General features: G+C 39.1%; 1 pseudogene; it reads right to left on the bottom strand.

Annotated features, from left to right (window-relative positions):
- Window positions 1–2,323: 2,323 nt before the first annotated feature.
- LOC123618247 (ankyrin repeat domain-containing protein 13D-like) lies at window positions 2,324–11,162 on the bottom strand (annotated as a pseudogene).
- Window positions 11,163–18,151: the final 6,989 nt, after the last annotated feature.

The raw sequence follows: 18,151 nt of genomic DNA, 5'->3' as shown, positions 1-18,151 counted from the left end.
GAGTTTGGGAAGGATGAAACATCTGGAGTTTGTGGGGCAAAGTATGGAGTGGAGAGTGGTACACAGAATAAAATCCTACACACAGGCTTACCCCAGAGTCTGAGGATGTATATGAAGTTTTAGATGTGCAGGAAATGCTATGGATTAACCAAAGAACTACCAGGGAACTTTAATGTGAACAAACCTCAGAGCTCACAGAGTGAGAGAACTTCCAGTTCCAACCAGCTAGAGTGGAAAGCTGCATACCCAGTATTTGATAGACATCAGAGGAGTCAAGCTTTAGTGGTGGGACTTAGCTAGATCTAGAGTGAAGAGTGTTTTAAATCACCCTAAGAAAACACAAAAGTAAGCCTCAAAATCATCAGCTGGGTTCACAAGTAACTTAAACAAAGTCCAAAATCCTTTATAGGAAGATAACAAAACACAGAATGCAGCAATATAAAATCCACTATGCCCAACATCCAATACAAAAGTACTTTATAATTAAATTTTTCCCATAGAAAAATGGCTTTACTGTCGAATTCTAATAATCATTTAAGGAAAAAAATGATACCAACACTTCACAGACTCTTCAGAAAAAGACCCATTTTATGAGGCATACTGGCATGAAACTGAAAAGCTTATAAGAAAACTGCAGACTGATATTACTCATGAAAATGCTCACAAAAGCCTTAATAGTAGAAAATCAAATCCAGCAGTAAATTATATTAGCAGAATATATATGCATATATATTATACATATACACACATATACATATATGTATATATACATGCATACATATATAACTCACCATTTTTATATATTAATTTTTATATATTAATTGAGCTATACTGGTGTATATTATGTCTCACTTACAATTATTTTAAATTAATTGCAAAAAATTACAAATTCTTTATCTGTTAAGGGATTTCTATCTAGATTATATAAAGAACTCATGACTCAATAAATAAAAAGACAACCCAACTAAAGAATGGGAAAAGGATGTGAACAGCCATTTCTCCAAAGAAAAAAATACAAATAACCAATAAACATAAGAAAAATGTCCAGCATTATCAATCATTAGGAAAAAGCAAAGCAAAACCATATTGGGATACCACTTCACACTCTCTGGTATGGATATAATTAAAAAGTTAAATAATAACAAATGTTGGTGAGGATGCAGAGACATCAGAACAAAACTTACACACTTATACCTCATACATTGCTTGCAGGAATGTGGAATGGTGTAGACACTTTGAAATACAGTCTGGCAGTTCCCCCAAAAGGGTAAACACAGCCAAGCACTTGACCTAGGGATTCCATTCCTAGAGATATACTCAAAAGAAATGAAAGCATATGTTCACACAAAATCTTGTACACAAATGTTCATAGCCTTATTCGTAATATCCAAGAAGGTAGAAGCACCCAAACATCCATCAACTAATGAGTAAGTAAACAAAATGTGGTATACTCACACAACAGAATATTTTGTGTGTGCACTAATGTTTATAGCAGTGTTATTCATAACAGTCAAAAGATGGAAACAATCCAAACATCCATCAGTGGACGCATGAATAAATAAAATGTGGTATGTTCATACAATGGATTTGGCCATAAAAAGAAATGAAGTAGTTATATGCTACTACTTGGATGAACCCTGAAAACATGCTAGCCACAGAAAACTACACATTATGATTTTGTTCATAGAAAAAAAAAGTCCAGAATATGGAAACCTAAGAGAAGGCAGATTAGTAGTTACTTAGGGCTGAGGGAGGGATGAGGGGATGGTGGGTTGCGGGGGTGATAGTTAAAAACAGTATGGGGTTTCTTTTCCAGGTGATGAAAATGTTATAAAATTGACTGTGGTCCTGGTTGTGAATCTGGAATATACTAAAAATCACTGAATTGTACACTGTAAATAGATGAACTGTATAGTATATGAAATTATATCTGAATAAGTTTTTTTAAAAGTCTGTTCTCTGAAGGCTCTTATTGAAACTAGGGCCAATAAGGTTCCTAGGCGACCTGCAAAGAACTCTTTGGGCCAGAAACACCTGTGCTCCTGAGAAGCCAATTTCCGGGCCAAGAGCTGCCCTAAACCGCAGCCTAAATCCTTGTTTTTATGAGAAAACACGTGAGGTCAGAAGTCAAGAAACTGGGGACACCCTGACCTAGCCTCCTCCCCAGGAGGCAGCTGCCAGGACAGGCAGGCACTGGGGGCTGCAGGTGCCGGAGGAGCTCGGCCCCATGCCAGAGGTCTGGGGGAGACCCTGGGCCTGTGGTGACCCCCTTCCTGCTGGACAGCCTCCCAGAGGCCAGAACCAGGAGCCTCAGGGGCATCTCTCATGATGTGGCTGGGCCCCAACTGACCTCCGGGCGCCACACAGCGAGGTCCAGGTGGATGGAGACGGTGGGAGAGGTGAGGCCACTGGCACGTGCTCCTCTCCGGGCCTCAGGGCGGGCAGCAAGCACTTCCACTTTCAGCTCCTAAAGGGGCGCCCCCGCCGCTGGGTGGGAACCACCTCCGCGTCGTGGTCCAAGTCCATCCCCCAGAGTCCGGCCTCCTGGCCCTTGACGAGGAAGCTTCTCGGTCATGTGCTCCAAGCCCAGGAGACTGGTGTCCCCTCCACAGGCTCTCACCCCACATCCACACGTGGTCCCTGTTACTGGGCACGTTTTGGACAGCAGGGGCACCCAGCTGGTGAACTTGCACTTCATCTCCATTTAGAAATCAGCGGCCTGGCGGAGGATGGTGAGCAAGTCTGGAATTCCAGCCCGCCTCTGTGCGATCCTCTGAGCACCATTACTGGAGCACCAGAGGCAGCATCTCAGGGTCCCCCGGGCTGACCACCTCTTGCAGGACTGCCCAGTCACACTGGCCCAGGGCAGATCACACCGGTAATCCTCAGTGAAATCCACCATGTCGCCAGAAAAGTTGGTGGTGCTGTCGACCCACTGGGGTCCCTGGGAAAAATAAAATGGACCCTAAGCGATAAGGTCTAACTCCTTTTTCGGGGCTTAGTCTAGTTTCATTTGCCTATAGCGGGCCGTGTACAGAGGCACCTGAGGCCTCAGGTTAGAGTTCCCAGCACCGCGGGGCAGGTCACCTCAGCTCATGGAGCCATGTCCAGGAGCGCCGGCGGGGCGCCTCAATTCAAAATGGCGCCGGCGGAGGCAGCCGGCGTGTGCAGAGGTGCGGCGCCCGGTCTGCAGCAACGGGACTGCCCCGCCCCCTCCCCGCGGAGGCGACTTCCGTGGGGCAGCCCAAGTTCCGCCCTTTCGGAGAACGTGGACTCTGGAGCGAGAGTTCGCACCTCTCACACCTCTCCGTTCTTTAGCCCAAAAATAAAACTTTCCTTTGCTTCTGAACTGAACTTGGGCTATTTCTATCGGAGTGAGTGACACTGGGCAGGAGGACGCTTACCGGCACCCGACTCAGGGGGGTCGGAAACAGTTATACTTAACCTGCCTTCACTGATCAAGCTCGCTTTAATTGCTGCTACAGAAGTTTTGCAAGTCCTCCAAGCTCATGCAGCCTGAACAGTAAGATGATGCACAAGCTGTTTTCCAGGAACTTGGAGTCTTCTGCATCTAGTTTGAGCTCGAGCCGGACAAGACGGATCAGCACCACCAACTCTCTAACTGGGCATGCGCGAGTGGCAGGGACCCTTCTGACGTCAGAGGGCGCCAAATTCCACCCTCCTGCTCTCCAGCCTCCTCCCTTGGCTACCTCCCGATTGAAGCTTTTCTCAGCTTCAGGAGTCTCAGCGTTTGGCTTGCGGCAAGTCGGGCAGGGCAACCTAGCTCGGTAACAGAAGGAGGACTCTCCCGGACCCCAGGATCCCCAGGACACGACAAGCTCCAGGGAGGTAGGTCCCCGGAGGTCCTCAAGTTCAGTGTCGTGCTCGTGGCTGTGCAGGGCCACCTCCAGCTCACAGTGCCCGTTCACCCAGAGCAGCAGGTGCAGCGGGAAGGCCGACAGGCCAGGCCCACATCCTGGGTGGGTGGGCAGGGGAAGCTCAGCTCCCAGTAGAATATTATTTGACCATAAAAAGGAGTGAGGTAATGACACATATTGCAACATAAATGACTCTTGAAGATGTTGCCGCACTAAGTGAAAGAAGGCAGTGGCAAAACACAACCTATTCTATGATTCTGTGTATGTGAAATATCCAGAAAAGGCAAATCTGTAAAGACAGAAAGTAGATTAGGGGTTGCCTAGGAGTTGGGGGATGGGAGGGTTAGAGTGGGAGGTAATAGCTAAAGTGTATGGGTTTTTGGGGGGTGGTGATATATGCATAACTCTGGGAATATAATAAAAGCTATTGACTTGTATAGTTTAAGTGGGTGAATTGTAGGATATGTGAATTATATCTTAATAAAGCTGTAATAAGCAAATATCCAAAAAGTGGGTCAGAATGTGGAAAAAATTCGAAGTTTCAGGTACTATGCATGAGTAAATTGGGACAATCACGATAGAAAGCAGTTTAGCAGTACATAGTAAAATGAAAAATTACATACTCTGTGACTCAGCAATTCCACTTTTACATGTGTGATCTGGGGAAGTACAATTCAACCCGTGATTCGATAAAGAGCTTGCACCAGAATGTAAATCAGTGCATCACTTCCTCGAAAAAAGCCCTGCTGTGAAATGTCAAGTGAACTAAAAAGTGTGCTTTGTGACACAGTTGACTTTTTCTGTCACAGACTCCCCATCTCACCAAGGACTATAATAATTTGTAGATGAATGGCCAGTTGGTGGACACACTTTTAAGTGGCACCAGTCTAGAGAAACTTGCCCATATGCAGAAAGGAAATGATAAATAATTTCAGCAGTTACAATGGTGACAAACTAGAAACCATCTAATAATAGTGAATGAGTAAATAAATTGTGGAATATTGATTCAATAGAATACCAAATAGTCACTGAGAGGAATTTTATATATATTATATACAAACAGGTCTCAAAGTGTGTAATTTTGCACATAAAAAAGAATATAGTATCATTTATTTCTTTTCTTTTTATTTTTTTAAACATTTTTTATTGATTTATAATCATTTTACAATGTTGTGTCAAATTCCAGTGTTCAGCACAATTTTTCAATCATACATGGACATATACACACTCATTGTCACATTTTTTTCTCTGTGAGCTACCATAAGACTTTGTGTTTATTTCCCTGTGCTATACAGTATAATCTTGTTTATCTATTCTAAAATTTTGAAATCCCAGTCTATCCCTTCCCACCCTCCGCCCCCCGGCAACCACAAGTCTGTATTCTATGTCTATGAGTCTATTTCTGTCCTGTATTTATGCTTTGTTTTGTTTGTTTGTTTGTTTGTTTTTGTTTTTGTTTTTTAGATTCCACATATGAGTGATCTCATATGGTATTTTTCTTTCTTTCTGGCTTACTTCACTTAGAATGACATTCTCCAGGAGCATCCATGTTGCTGCAAATGGCGTTATGTTGTTGGTTTTTATGGCTGAGTAGTATTCCACAGTAATTAATGATAGATGTGTGTTTATTGCCATTTTGAACTTCTCTTTGCAGTTGATTTGGTATTTCTGCTTTGTTCTTTTCTTCTTCCTTTTGTGATTTGGTAATTTTCCTTTGTATTATCATGGATTTTATTTAATTTTTGTGACTCCCTTGTCATTTTTATTAATTAAAAAATCCCACACAAATCAGTGCTTATTTATGCTTAAAAGTATTTTTTTTTTGATAGACTAAGAGATATATACTAAATTCATGACAAAGGCTACCTTTGGAGAGGAAAGGAGAGAATTCAGACTGGGAATAGAGAGCAAAGTGACTTCAATTTTATCCTTAATGTCTTATTATATTTACTTAAAAATTTGAATCAAATGTGTCAAAAATGTTAACAACTTTCAGTGCTGGGGGGTAGGTTCATGGATACTTGATATGTGTTATTTGTACTTTTCTGTATTTTTAAATTTCTCAAGAAAAACAACACAATAAGGTGGCTGTACTTTTAGTAAATTATGACTGCATGCTACCCAGATATCTGCTCCAGTTATATTGAGAGACTGGAAGTGTGAAACTCCACCATCTGTTAAAGAAAGCTTGACATCCTTGAAAAGCATGGAGACATCAAAGACTGACGTTTAAACCAGATGACAGAGCAGATACAGCTGAGGACAGTTGAATAACTGAAACCATTTGGGCAACAAATCCTGGAAACAAAAATCAGATTCCATCACAGAGCTAGGGAGGAGCATCTAGATCTGCAAGACGAAATTATCAATGATATTGATTAAGGTTTGGTTTGTGACTTTTCATTGTTTTCTTCTGCTGAGTGGGACTGAAAAGCTTTTTTAGTGGAATTAAACTTGTTAAAAGTGCAAGCTGTTCCAAGGAGTCCTTATGTCTATTCCAGTCTGTTATTACAGGATTAAAGTGTTAAGTGTGGGGAGGAACCCCACACCATTTGAAGATTCACAGCTTGAGCCCCCCACCCCCCTCTCCACTAGAACTGAATTGTTTCTCTGACTCATCTTTGTGCAGACAAATGCATTAAAAGGCACTTGCATGACTGTGAGGTTATTTCCTTGCTGAACTTTTGAGCTGGAGATGTGCTGAGTACTGACTATGGTGCAAATTTCTGAAAGTAGGTGCTTGCTGGGTAAATACTTCCTTTGGTAAATAATGCCCCAATTAACAAGTAATCAAGCACTCATGCAGTCATTTTTTTTTCCATTTAAAAAGTCAGATATACTTATGGTCCAGTTCCATCCACTGGCTTAAGTCAGACAAATCTACGAACTTTGTCACGTTATTGATCTCTATGAGCTTGTAGATTGTAGAAATTTTAGATAAAATAAAGTTTTGGGCTTTATTTATTAGTTCAGTTCAACCAACTTTATTTAGTCTTCACCAAGACCCAGATATTTTGCAAAGCACTGAAAATACAAAAATGGAAATTACAGTCCCTACCTTATACTAGTTGTCAAATAGTAAGGAAAACAGGAATGTAAACATATATAGTTCAATGAGATGCTAAAAGATAAGTGTGAACACTTTTAAGCACCTTGAGGACCATGTTTTTCTTTTTCACAGCTGTATTCTCAGAACTTAGCCTAATGCCTAAAACATTGAATATACTGAATGAATGCCTTTTTATTAATGAGCAAAAGTACTACAGAAGAGAAAGTGATTATGATAGAAGCTCTTTTTATCAGATGTTATCAAGGACAGCCAGTTAATCAGAAAGTTTGGATGAAGTGGGTTCTTTCAGAAAAGAATATTTAACAAAACTTAGGCATTTTATTTGAAATAAAACATCATTTGGAGGTTTCTTTGTTTTGTTTTGTTCTGTTTGTTTGATTGTCAATCCTCTGAGAAAGGGTCAAGCCTTTCTGCGTGTCTAAGCCCACAGTTTGGAAAACTGAGGCCTCCTTCTTTTGTAAACTATGTTCTTAATGAATCTTCAGTGATTTCTAGTTTCAGTGTATTTGCAGAGCAGTGAACCTAAAGGAACTCATATGAAGCACTACCCTTCAAAAGAATGGGGCCATGTCAGGGATAGGTTTAGAGGAGACCAGGGCAAAGGGGAAGACTCACTCTATGGAAGATTCTGTAAGGACAAGAGAAGGGAGTGGGATTGAGAAATGTTTAGAAGACAGTCCACAAGAGTTAGTAATTCAGGGTGAAGGTTAGGAAGTTAAGATCCCTGGGCAACTGGATGGCTTGTGGGACCACTGACTGAAATAGGGCAGTGAAGGAAGAGGCTGGGGTGAGGATGTGATATGGAGTTCAGTTGTAAACATGATGCTTATAGGATATCCAGTTGGAGATGGTTTGGACAGATAGATAAATGCAATATTTGCTGTAGAAGTTTCTATAAACAGATGGATAAAAATTGTCACATACATACACACACAGTACATCCACATTCTTATCCATAGCTACATGCATGAAAATATGTGAAGATGCAGTTTATCTTACATTCCTATATATAGATCCATTTATCAGTATTATTTATATAACCTTATATGAGAATTGAGTGCATGTTTAAATATTGAATTCATGCATATGAAACAGAAATAACTGTATCCGTAGCTTTATCTGTGTGTCAATATTTCAGATATAACCCATACATACTGATACTCTAAAAGACTGTAATATTTGCCAATATATTCTAGATGGTTAATTCTGAGAAGCCACAGCGGTAAAAAAATTGTTACATAATATTATTAAATGCTTAAATTCAGTATTCTGCAGAACTCTTAGATTAAATGTAAATATTAAAGATGAGAAATTGATGCAAAAAAGAGGGAAGGAAAGGATGGAGGAGGACTTTATTTGATACGGTGACTAGGTTGGATAACATGAGAATGCTAACCAGGGGCTAAAGCTTCTAAAGGTTTACTCCAGGGCTTCCCCCAGAACACAGTGAGTCCAGGTTTCTAGTCTTGACCTGGGTGAGACTGAGAAGTAGATTTTAGTTGCCATATTGTGCCAATTATTTTTAGTGAGTGATTTTTAAAAATACATGCTTTCTTTAATAAGCACGTTTTCTGGCTGGATATAGAGTCAAAGTTAACATTAAATTCTAAGGGAAAACAGGAAGGAAACCTCTTATGAGCCTAGAAACAGAGTCACTTTGCTTTAAAACCTGCTCTTTTTCAAGTTTTCTGCTTGTCAGCAGCTTGAGAATGGAAGATTATGTTGTATCCCCACCTTGTGGCTATAATGTGTACCATTACATATAAAGAGCTAAATCCACATTGGAAATATATATATATATATATATCCTATATATATATATATATAATTTCATTGACTTAATCTAAAATTTGTTATCCAAATGATCCCCCTTCACCAGACCCCTCACCTGGCATGCACTACACCACACACACATTAAAAACTAAAAGCCTTAATTTTGTTGACCTCACCTATTTATAGCTTTTCCAATTTTCAGTGGGCAACCTGCTTCAAGCAGATTGCAATGGAATATAAAATTCAAAAGTTTACCTTAAGTAACTCCTTTTCTCCCCAAGTTTTTTTTCCATATCCCCCACCCCCATCAAAAAATCTCCCCTTTAAAAAAATAGATATTTATTCATTCATTTTAGTGGGGGTATTGGGGATTGAACCCAGGACCTCATACATGCTAAGCATACACTCTACCACTGAGCTATATACCCTACCCCTAAAATGTCTCCCTTCTTTGAAAGCTTAAGATTTAACCGGTTGGGGTTTGGAGTATTTGAAACTTTCAATTTCTCAGAAGCTGAATCTCCAACTTATTTGACGTTTCCGTGTAGGTAGCCATGCACAGGAAAAATAAATGTAAATCTTCAACTCTTTAGCACTGATGAACTGTGAAAATCAGGAAAACTTCACTCAATCTTTGTCATGCCAGAGCCTCACACCATCACCAGGGTGAGGATGGAAACAGCAGGGTAGTCAGGCACCATCTGGCAGACAAGTCATCAAGGCTGCAGTCATGTGTCTCCCAAGCCCACTGACCAAAATACTAAATAAAAATAAACATAGCATAAACTGTTTTTTGAGAGAGACATCAGAGATTGATTTTGAGATGCATATCAATCACGGTACCCAAGAATGTGCACATTATTTTGCATAGAATCATTCGTAGTACCTTCTGAGATCAGCAAGAGCAAACATATCTGTAGCTAATGAAACATAATTTTAAATCAATATGACTGACATGCCTTGGGTGGTGTGGAAGTGAAGAGAGTCGGGGTGGGAAAGGTGACAAGCAGTACAATTCTATATGAAAAAGGAAATTATTGATTTGTCAAAGTAGAGACCATAAAGCTTGAAATGAACTCTTTCTGGGTGCAGCTGTGAATCTCTAGAAGGGAGCAAAGATGCTGAGATTTTCCTGTTTATCAAAATGGGCCAGAAATTAAAAATATCATGAAATACTTGCCTAAGCATGGGAAACTTTCTGCTTACTTTAGGTTCCCTGTTTAAAACCTTCATTAGATTGGATAGATATTAGAAAGCTGGTTGGTGCCAGGTCCAAAGGGAATAATTGGACAATAAAAATGATCCCTTATTCGTATTTCCAAACTGCACAAGAAATCACTTAGTGTTTATTATGGTTTCCTCTGTGTTACGACATATTGTTATTTTAAGTCTTAAAACTGCTCTGTGGTAGTGGTTTTGTGGGACAGACCTCCTTAAGACCAAAGCTGTTATAAAAGTTATTTTAAAAAATACTATCCATTTTATTTTATTCACAATGAAGGTAATAAATACTTAGTATAAACAAATAAATCCAAACATTTGATAAAGAGGAAGGTGGATTTCCTCTTTCTGTTGGGTGAAGATTAGACATGGAATGAGGCGCATGGCCTGGTGATGAAAACCCCCAGGAGTTTCACACTCTGGACCATTTTGTGGCAGCTCCATCAGAAAGCCTGTGTATAAATATTGACAGGGCCTGCCACTAGGGGGCAGACAGGCTTACTTTCGTGACTGAGTCTTCTGGAAATGGGATTGAGGTTTCAAATAATTATTTGGAGATCTGATGAGGAAGCAAAAAAACATAAAACACAAACCAAAAAGCCTTGTCATTTTATTAAAATAAAAAATAAACAAAGGAAAGCTCGACTTTGTATTTTTGCTCAGTTCAATTAAAAACACTGACAGCTATGCATTTTTATGTGCACACATTAGAGAAAACCACACTAGTGAAATAGTGCCTAAGGGTGGAGATCCCAGGACAGCTGTCCCTAGGTATTGCAGGGGGTTGGTTCCTGGACCTCCGTGGATACCAAATTTGAGGATGCTCAAGTCCCTTATGTAAAATGTGGTAGTATTTGCATATAACTTATACACATCCTCCTGCATATTTTTAATCATCTCTAGATTACTTATAATACCTAATACTATGAAAATTCTATGTAAATACAGTGTAAATGTCGTGTAGACAGTTGCTAGTGTGCAGCAGCAAATTCAAGTTGTGCTCTTTGGAATTATCTGGAATTTTTTTCTCGAATATTTTTGATCCGTGGTTGGTTGACTCCGAGGATGGGTAAGGAGGGCTGACCTTGCAGCGTGAGCGAGGTGAAAGAGCCGGGCAGCAGGGCGCTGCGCCGCAGCCTTCTGTCTGAAGCCAGTGTGGCTGGCGGGCAGCGTCTCGGGGGTGAGCGGCCACACGAGGTTGGAGACGTAGGCCAGGTCATGTCTTGCAAGATCTTGTAATCCAATGTGAGTAACAGTCCCTGGATGTCCAGGTAGCCCCCCTTCCTGCTGAGGAGTACCTTTGTAAATGGCAGTAGGCTCCTTTGGGAAGGGACAGGGCACTATCGATACGGGTAGGAGGCATTATCGCAGACCCTGTTGGAGTGAGAACACATAGGGCAACTTAAATAAAGTCCTGGTCAAGGGTCAGCTCTCGGTGGGTCCATGGATCACACAGTGGCAGTTTCCTCAGTCCCAAATGTACAATGGGAGTGGACACAGGTAGGTTGAAAGAAGAAAGATGGGGAAAGTCATACCATGAAAATGCTAAGAATAAGAAAGCTGGTGTGACTAAGTTAATGCCACATAAAGTAGACTTTGAGCCAAGGAGTCTTGCCAGAGGTATGCAGGGAAATGTCATGATGGTAAAAGAGTCATTTCATCAGGAGAACATAAAATCATAAATGTATATGCCCCAATAACAGAGCTTCAAAATACATGAAACAAAAACTGATATAATTAAGAGAATAGAGACCATACAACCAAATTTCGAGACATAACACCACCTCTCAGAAATTGATAGAACCAGATGAGAAAAATTGGTGAAGGATGTTGAAGATTTTAACAATATTACTAACCTTGCCTTACACTCACAATGGCAGACTATTCAGCCTTTACACGACAGCATAAAATGTTCACCAAAATAGAGCACATGGTGGTCTATTAAATAAATTTTAATAAATTTCAGAAGATTACAGAGTATGTTCTCTGATCACAATGCAACTAAATTAAAAATCAATGACAATAATATACATTAAAAAGTCCCAAATATTTGGACTCCATTGGTCAAAGAAGAAATTGGAACATATTTCAAACTGAATAATAATAAAAATACAGTATATAAAAGAATTGAAGGAGGCAACTAAAGTAGCACTAAGTGGGAAATGCTTATATTAGGAAAGGAGACAAGTTTAAAATCAATGATTTAAATGCTACTTCCAGGACTAGAAACAATAGCATCTTAAAGCTGAAGTATTAGAAATGAAATAGTAAAGATAAGAAATCATTGAAGAAAAAAAGGACAACAATAGAGAAAATTAAAGCCAGAAGTTGGTTTTCTGAAAAGCTTAATGAAGTTGAGAAATAGTAATACCCAGAGAAAAGAAAGAAAGAAAACAAAAACTTACAAACATCAAGAATGAAAGAGTGTATCACTACAGATCCTACAATAATTAAAAAGATGGAAAGGAAATAGTATGAATAACTTTATGTCAATACAATTGAAAAACTCAGATGAAAAATAGTATCTCCCAAACCTAATACAAAAGAAAAAAAGTCTTTATTAAGGAGATTGAATTTACTATCAAAAACTTTCTTACAAAGAATACTTCAAGTTCAGAATTGACTGTGTAAGTAAACCTTTTGGAGGAGCAGATATTTTTAAAGTCGCAAATAACTGATTCATCTGTAGACAATTATAATGTAACAAGTATCCTATTCTTTGATTATCAAATCATTCAAATCGTTAATGATTTTATCCTAAGGCTACTGAAAGCAATGATCGTGGCAGTTTTTTAGAGCAGTAGGATATCTTAGGGAAAAAAACGTACAAAGGTCACAGCCATATTTCCTGGTTTTCTAGGGTTGTTTGTGCCTTCCTGCTGCCTTAGGGTGAAGGCTGGGTCCAGAGCAGTGTTTGGTTCCTTCTGCATTCCCAGACCCAGCAGAGCTGCTCAGAATGCCTTTGTTTGAGCTTCATTTCCATTGATTTTGGTCCCACCTGCCAATCCAGGATCTTCAGCCTCTGCAAATTCTCTCCCAGTTGTTTCCAGCCATTGCTAGAGCATGCTGTGCATGTGCTCACCAGCAAGTTTTGTTCACTTCTGTCCTGTAGCACTGGCTTTCTGTTTTCCAGCACTTGTGCTCCGCCTGAGTCCTGCAAGCCACATGGAATGAGAATGGCTCTGGGCAAATTGCACAGGAAATTTTCCCCAGTCTCCCCACAGGTGCTGCTGCCTGAAATCCACTGTGTTCTCTGTACAAGTAGGGAGACAGATTCTCTCCATCTTTTGCATAATTCTTTGTCTTCATGCCAAAGCAATATGGCTTGTACCCAAAGACTTAACAGAGATTTTAGTAACATAGCTCTCATCTCTCCATCGTCTTTGTTTCCAGTAGCTGATAAATGTTCTGTGCTAAGAGGCAGTAGCGACATCTGCTGGCGAAGGGAAACATTTTCAATCACATCTAACTATTATTAGTATTATTTTCTTTTTCAGTTTTTAAAACTTCGTAGTCAGGTTAAGATAACACTGACCAATAAGAACAGATCTAATCCCTGTTTCGCCAGGATTATTTTATTTTTAAAATGTTGTGTTGTATATTTTCACTGCCAAGTATATGATATTTGAGTAATTATAGGAGATTCTAACCTAAATGAGTGAGCAAGTCAGGCAACAGTCTGGAAGACCTCACATTTCTAGGATTTTTTAATGTTGAAAAATACTAATTTATGAGCTGCTTTGGTACTCTGTAGAGGAACTTTCCGCCTCCAGTTCTACAAAGACACAAAATAAAAAAAGGGCCAACAAACTTGTATCATATTCAACCACTGTAATATAGAATTGTGATTAGACATGTGACCTTTAGAGCTACAGAGCTGAGTTCGAATCTCATCTCTGCCACCAACAGCTATAAGCTTGGGCAAGTAACGGAATTTCTCTGTGGCTCAGTTTTCTTAACTACAAAGTGCGAATAAAGATTATAATACCTACCTTATAGGATCGTGATGAGCTAGTATGTGCAAATATGAGTCAATAGGGTCCCTAGAATATTATAGTAAGCACTCTATGAGTTTCAGGATTAGCATACTATTTAAGTCACGTTATTAAATGCTTCATATGAATCCTGAATGATTATCTGGAGAAGAATTGAGAGTGAAATAAATAAAACAAAGAAATTCGGACATGTCAGATATTCATCATAATCACCATAAAAGCAAAAGGAATCTTGTCAGGTAATCCTAAAGCTTACAAACCTTCTTGCAAATTTAAAACTTGAAATTTTTGCTGTTTTAAAAGTTTTACAAATTGTTTTATTTTCACTAGCCATTGAATATACTGGGGCAAAAAGAAAAAATAGAAAATCACTTTTTGCATTAAGATAGAATTTTTTTTCTTTCAGAATTCCAAATGAAAGTTTTTATTTTATAATTTAAAGAGTTTTATATTTTAAGTATTCACGGATATTACATCCTAGATTAAATATAAGCAGATCCCCAAGACTAGCTTATTACATGGCATTATTGGAGTAGCATTAATTGAAATTTTACCTAATACAATCACTACAAGAATGTTTTTTGATTAAGAATATTTTATCCCTTACATTAAGACACAAAACAAACAAAAAACCCAACCCAATGACCACAATAACCACAACACTAACAGAAAGAGTTGCCCTGTGGTCAGTACAGATTCAACCCACACCTCTTTACTGTTTTACTGAGGTTTGCACACCTTTCAGGGTCAGAACTATGCTGAACTAGAGACTCACAGGAAAACAAAGTGACATCTGTCAACACTTCTTTTTAAATCAACAACATGGGAAATTTTTTTCTTTGTGTTCTTAACTTTTTATGAAACCTATGCACACGTAAAATTAGCAGAATTCCACAACTCTACGTTTTCTAATGGAGTAATTCAGGTCAGTTTCAGAATTACTTTGCAAAACTGATGAAAGCTTATACTAAAGTGCCTTTGAATCTGGTTCAGGTCAAAAGAAGCAATCTATCAAAAAGACAGACAAACAAAAAAAACTTGTCCCATTAAAAAACTTGAACTGCAAATTTTAATGTGCTTCAAGGACATACTTGAACATCTGATTGATAAACATGACCTCAAATCCAATTTTTACAATATTTGGATGAAAGCATGGGAGTGAAGTACTGAGTGCTTTCCTGGTTTTTGTTTTAAATATGAAACAATTTTGATCCATTTGTAAGGGATTTTATGGTAAAACATCAAAATATGTGAGTTTGTTGCCTATTTCTGATTAAGCTCATTTTCAAATGAGAAAAAGGAAAGAGATATATGCAGATAGGGTCCATCTATGGCAGCAAACCCTGCATCAAAACACTCTACCAATCACTGCTTCATCCATCAGAAAATGTGTCTCTTGGTTTTTTTGGTATGTCCAATGGCTGGTAGAAATAGAACAACTTGTAAAACTTTTTGAAAGCAAGCAAAAATATCTCTGGATGAGATGCTCAAATGAGCACAGGCTGTGAGTTTCCCTGCACATTCAGACCAGCCCTGAAGATGCCAGAAGAGAGATGGGAGATTGAAGATAGAGCCACATGAAATGCAGAATCAAAGAGAGAAATAACCTGGAAAATAACAGAAACTTTCTCCCCCTGCCCCGCCACACACACACACACACACACATCACAACAAAATTGCTATAACCTTGAAAATCAAGATGAAAAAGATAAATTTCTAGCAAAAATGATTCTCTAAAATTGGCATAAGAAGAAATAGAAATAGAAAATACAAATGGACCGAAAACCATGTTAACTGTTGATGCTGTGATAACAAAAAGCACCAGGCCAAAAAGGTGGTACAGGTGCACCCCACCAACTTCTAAGAGGCAGATTGTCACCATCTTGTACAAGCAGAAGTCAAATGTTCTTTTCACTGTGCCATGCAGCCATCTTTGAATCTCTACTAGAAATAAACAATATAAATTATAATTTATATTGAAAGATTATACTAATTTTCTCTATAACTAGGCTTTTAGTGTCTGACTGATTTACTCTGTCCGAGGACCTACCATCAGCCTGGGCATATGTCTCCTTTACTCAGACCTGGTCCATTTGAAGGAATGTGTGCTTGGCCACGCCCCGAGTTGAGCAGCTGACCCAACTAAAGCCTGTAGATGTGACCCCAGCCTTCTGCATCTATCAGGTTTTATTCAGCCACAGTTGTTGATCTGCAGGCAGACACGCAGAGAAGTTTCTTAGTGGGAGGATTTTATGGCATCCTAATTATTTCAATAAACTGCACTTATGTACTCTACCAGTTCAGCCTAATTTTCAAAATACACTAGTGAAACCTTGGAACTGTGGGCTGAGTTCTTAACTAATTCATAGGTGGATCAGTTCAGACAGCTTTCAAGTGGTCTTTGATATAAAACACATCAGCTAAACTACTTACAGCTGTGGCCCACGAAAGCTGTGTGCTAAAATACTGTCTGAACCAGGCAATTTTCTTATTGCAGAAGTGTCCTTGGCCCTAATTCATCTAGATATGTAAGATAGTACTGTGCTATCACTATCCATTAACATGCTTTTGAAGTTATAAACATTTACTCATTCACTCCACAATCTTTTATTTGGCCAGCTGTAGACTAGATGGAGTTCAAGATGCCAGGGAGAAACTGATGAACGAGACAGAAAAGGTCCTTGCTTTTCTGGAATGTGTATTATACTGGAAGAAGATCAAAAAGTACAAATAACATAGTTTTATATAACAAATAAAATGTAAAAAAGAAACAGTGTAATGAGATTTATTGGGCCCAGGAGGAAGATTAGGTAGAGTGATATAGGAAGACTTCTTGGAGAAGGTGGCATTTGAATCAAAACAATGTGTGGTACTTGAGAGTTATGGGAAGATCAGGCCAAACCCATTTCAGGCAGAACGATCAACAAGCCTAAAGGACCTAAATTTGGATGAGCTTACTGTGTTCTAGAAACATCCACAAGGCTGGAGGGCCAGGAGAGTGAATGAGGAAACAGGAAAAGAGTACAGGAAGTAGTTGGTGGTCCAATCACATAGGGCCTTGTGAGCCACGGTAAGAGTACTATAAAATATTGAGACACTAAGTCATGTGTTTTAATGCAAATTTATTTTTAAACAATTTATCTTTATTTACAAATTATTGCAAGGAAGATATGGTTCTTAGATTTCTTCCTAGGTATAAAAGAACCTGCAGTAGTCCTTTGATAGGGGTTGATTTAATTACAGATAGTTGAGGGAGGTCAGAGTGAAGTAATGATCCCAAGGTTGGTGGGCAAAAGTCAATCACCCATGACAAAATTAGCTAACTTTAGGTGAACTTTTTTTTTTAAACAACAAAACAATGTTATAAATGTGATATCCTGTAGTAGGCTTTTTTAATCTCAAGGATACATGCCAACAGTCTTGGAACTTTTAACCTTCCCAGCAAATAGACAAATGCAAATTCACCCAGGAAGACAGAAGAATAAGCAGAAATTTTAGTTAAATGTGTGGGTAACTCGTATGTATATATAGTAGCTACATTTTCCTTGTACTTGTCTGACAATGAGAAATGCTAGTTGAGCAGTTTGTCTTCTCAAGAGCCCAAGTCAACAGCTTTCCATTCTTTCAGGATTTCTTATTAAACTCTGAAAGGGGAGGCCTGTGGCTTCTAACTTCCATTACATTTTGTAAATGAACAACTATGTGGTTTATAATTTACTCTTTCTACAGAAGTTTGACTTTATGCTAAGTGTAGCAGAAAGCCACTGGAGGGCGCCAGAGTAGGAGAGCAACATGATGTAATTCTTATGTAAAAAGAACACCATAGCTGCTGTCTGGGAAAGGGATGTTGGGGTCTAAGAGAGAAAGCAGAAAGATCAGTCAAGAGGTGATGGCAGTTCACCAGGTCTCAGACTGGTGACTGACTGTGGGAGAGAAGTGGCGATAAGTGGTCAGATTTGGTAAATGTTTTGGAACTGGAGCCAATAGGACCTAGTGATGGACTGAATGGGGACCTGGGAGAGGTGGTAGAAAGAACAGAATCATGAATGACTTCCAGGTTTGGGATTTGAGCACTGGCTGAATATGCTGGTGTTCTTTTTTTTGGTGGGGGGCGAGGTAATTAGGTTTACTTACTTATTCTTAGAGGAGGTGCTGGGGATTGAACGCAGGACCTTGTGTATGCTGAGCATGTGCTCTACCACTTGAGCTATACC

Source organism: Camelus bactrianus, chromosome 14, assembly GCF_048773025.1.
Source record: "Camelus bactrianus isolate YW-2024 breed Bactrian camel chromosome 14, ASM4877302v1, whole genome shotgun sequence".
Classification (NCBI taxonomy): Eukaryota; Metazoa; Chordata; class Mammalia; order Artiodactyla; family Camelidae; genus Camelus; species Camelus bactrianus.
Note: the sequence above shows the minus strand (reverse complement) of the source record. Positions and strands in the feature narration are given on the sequence as shown.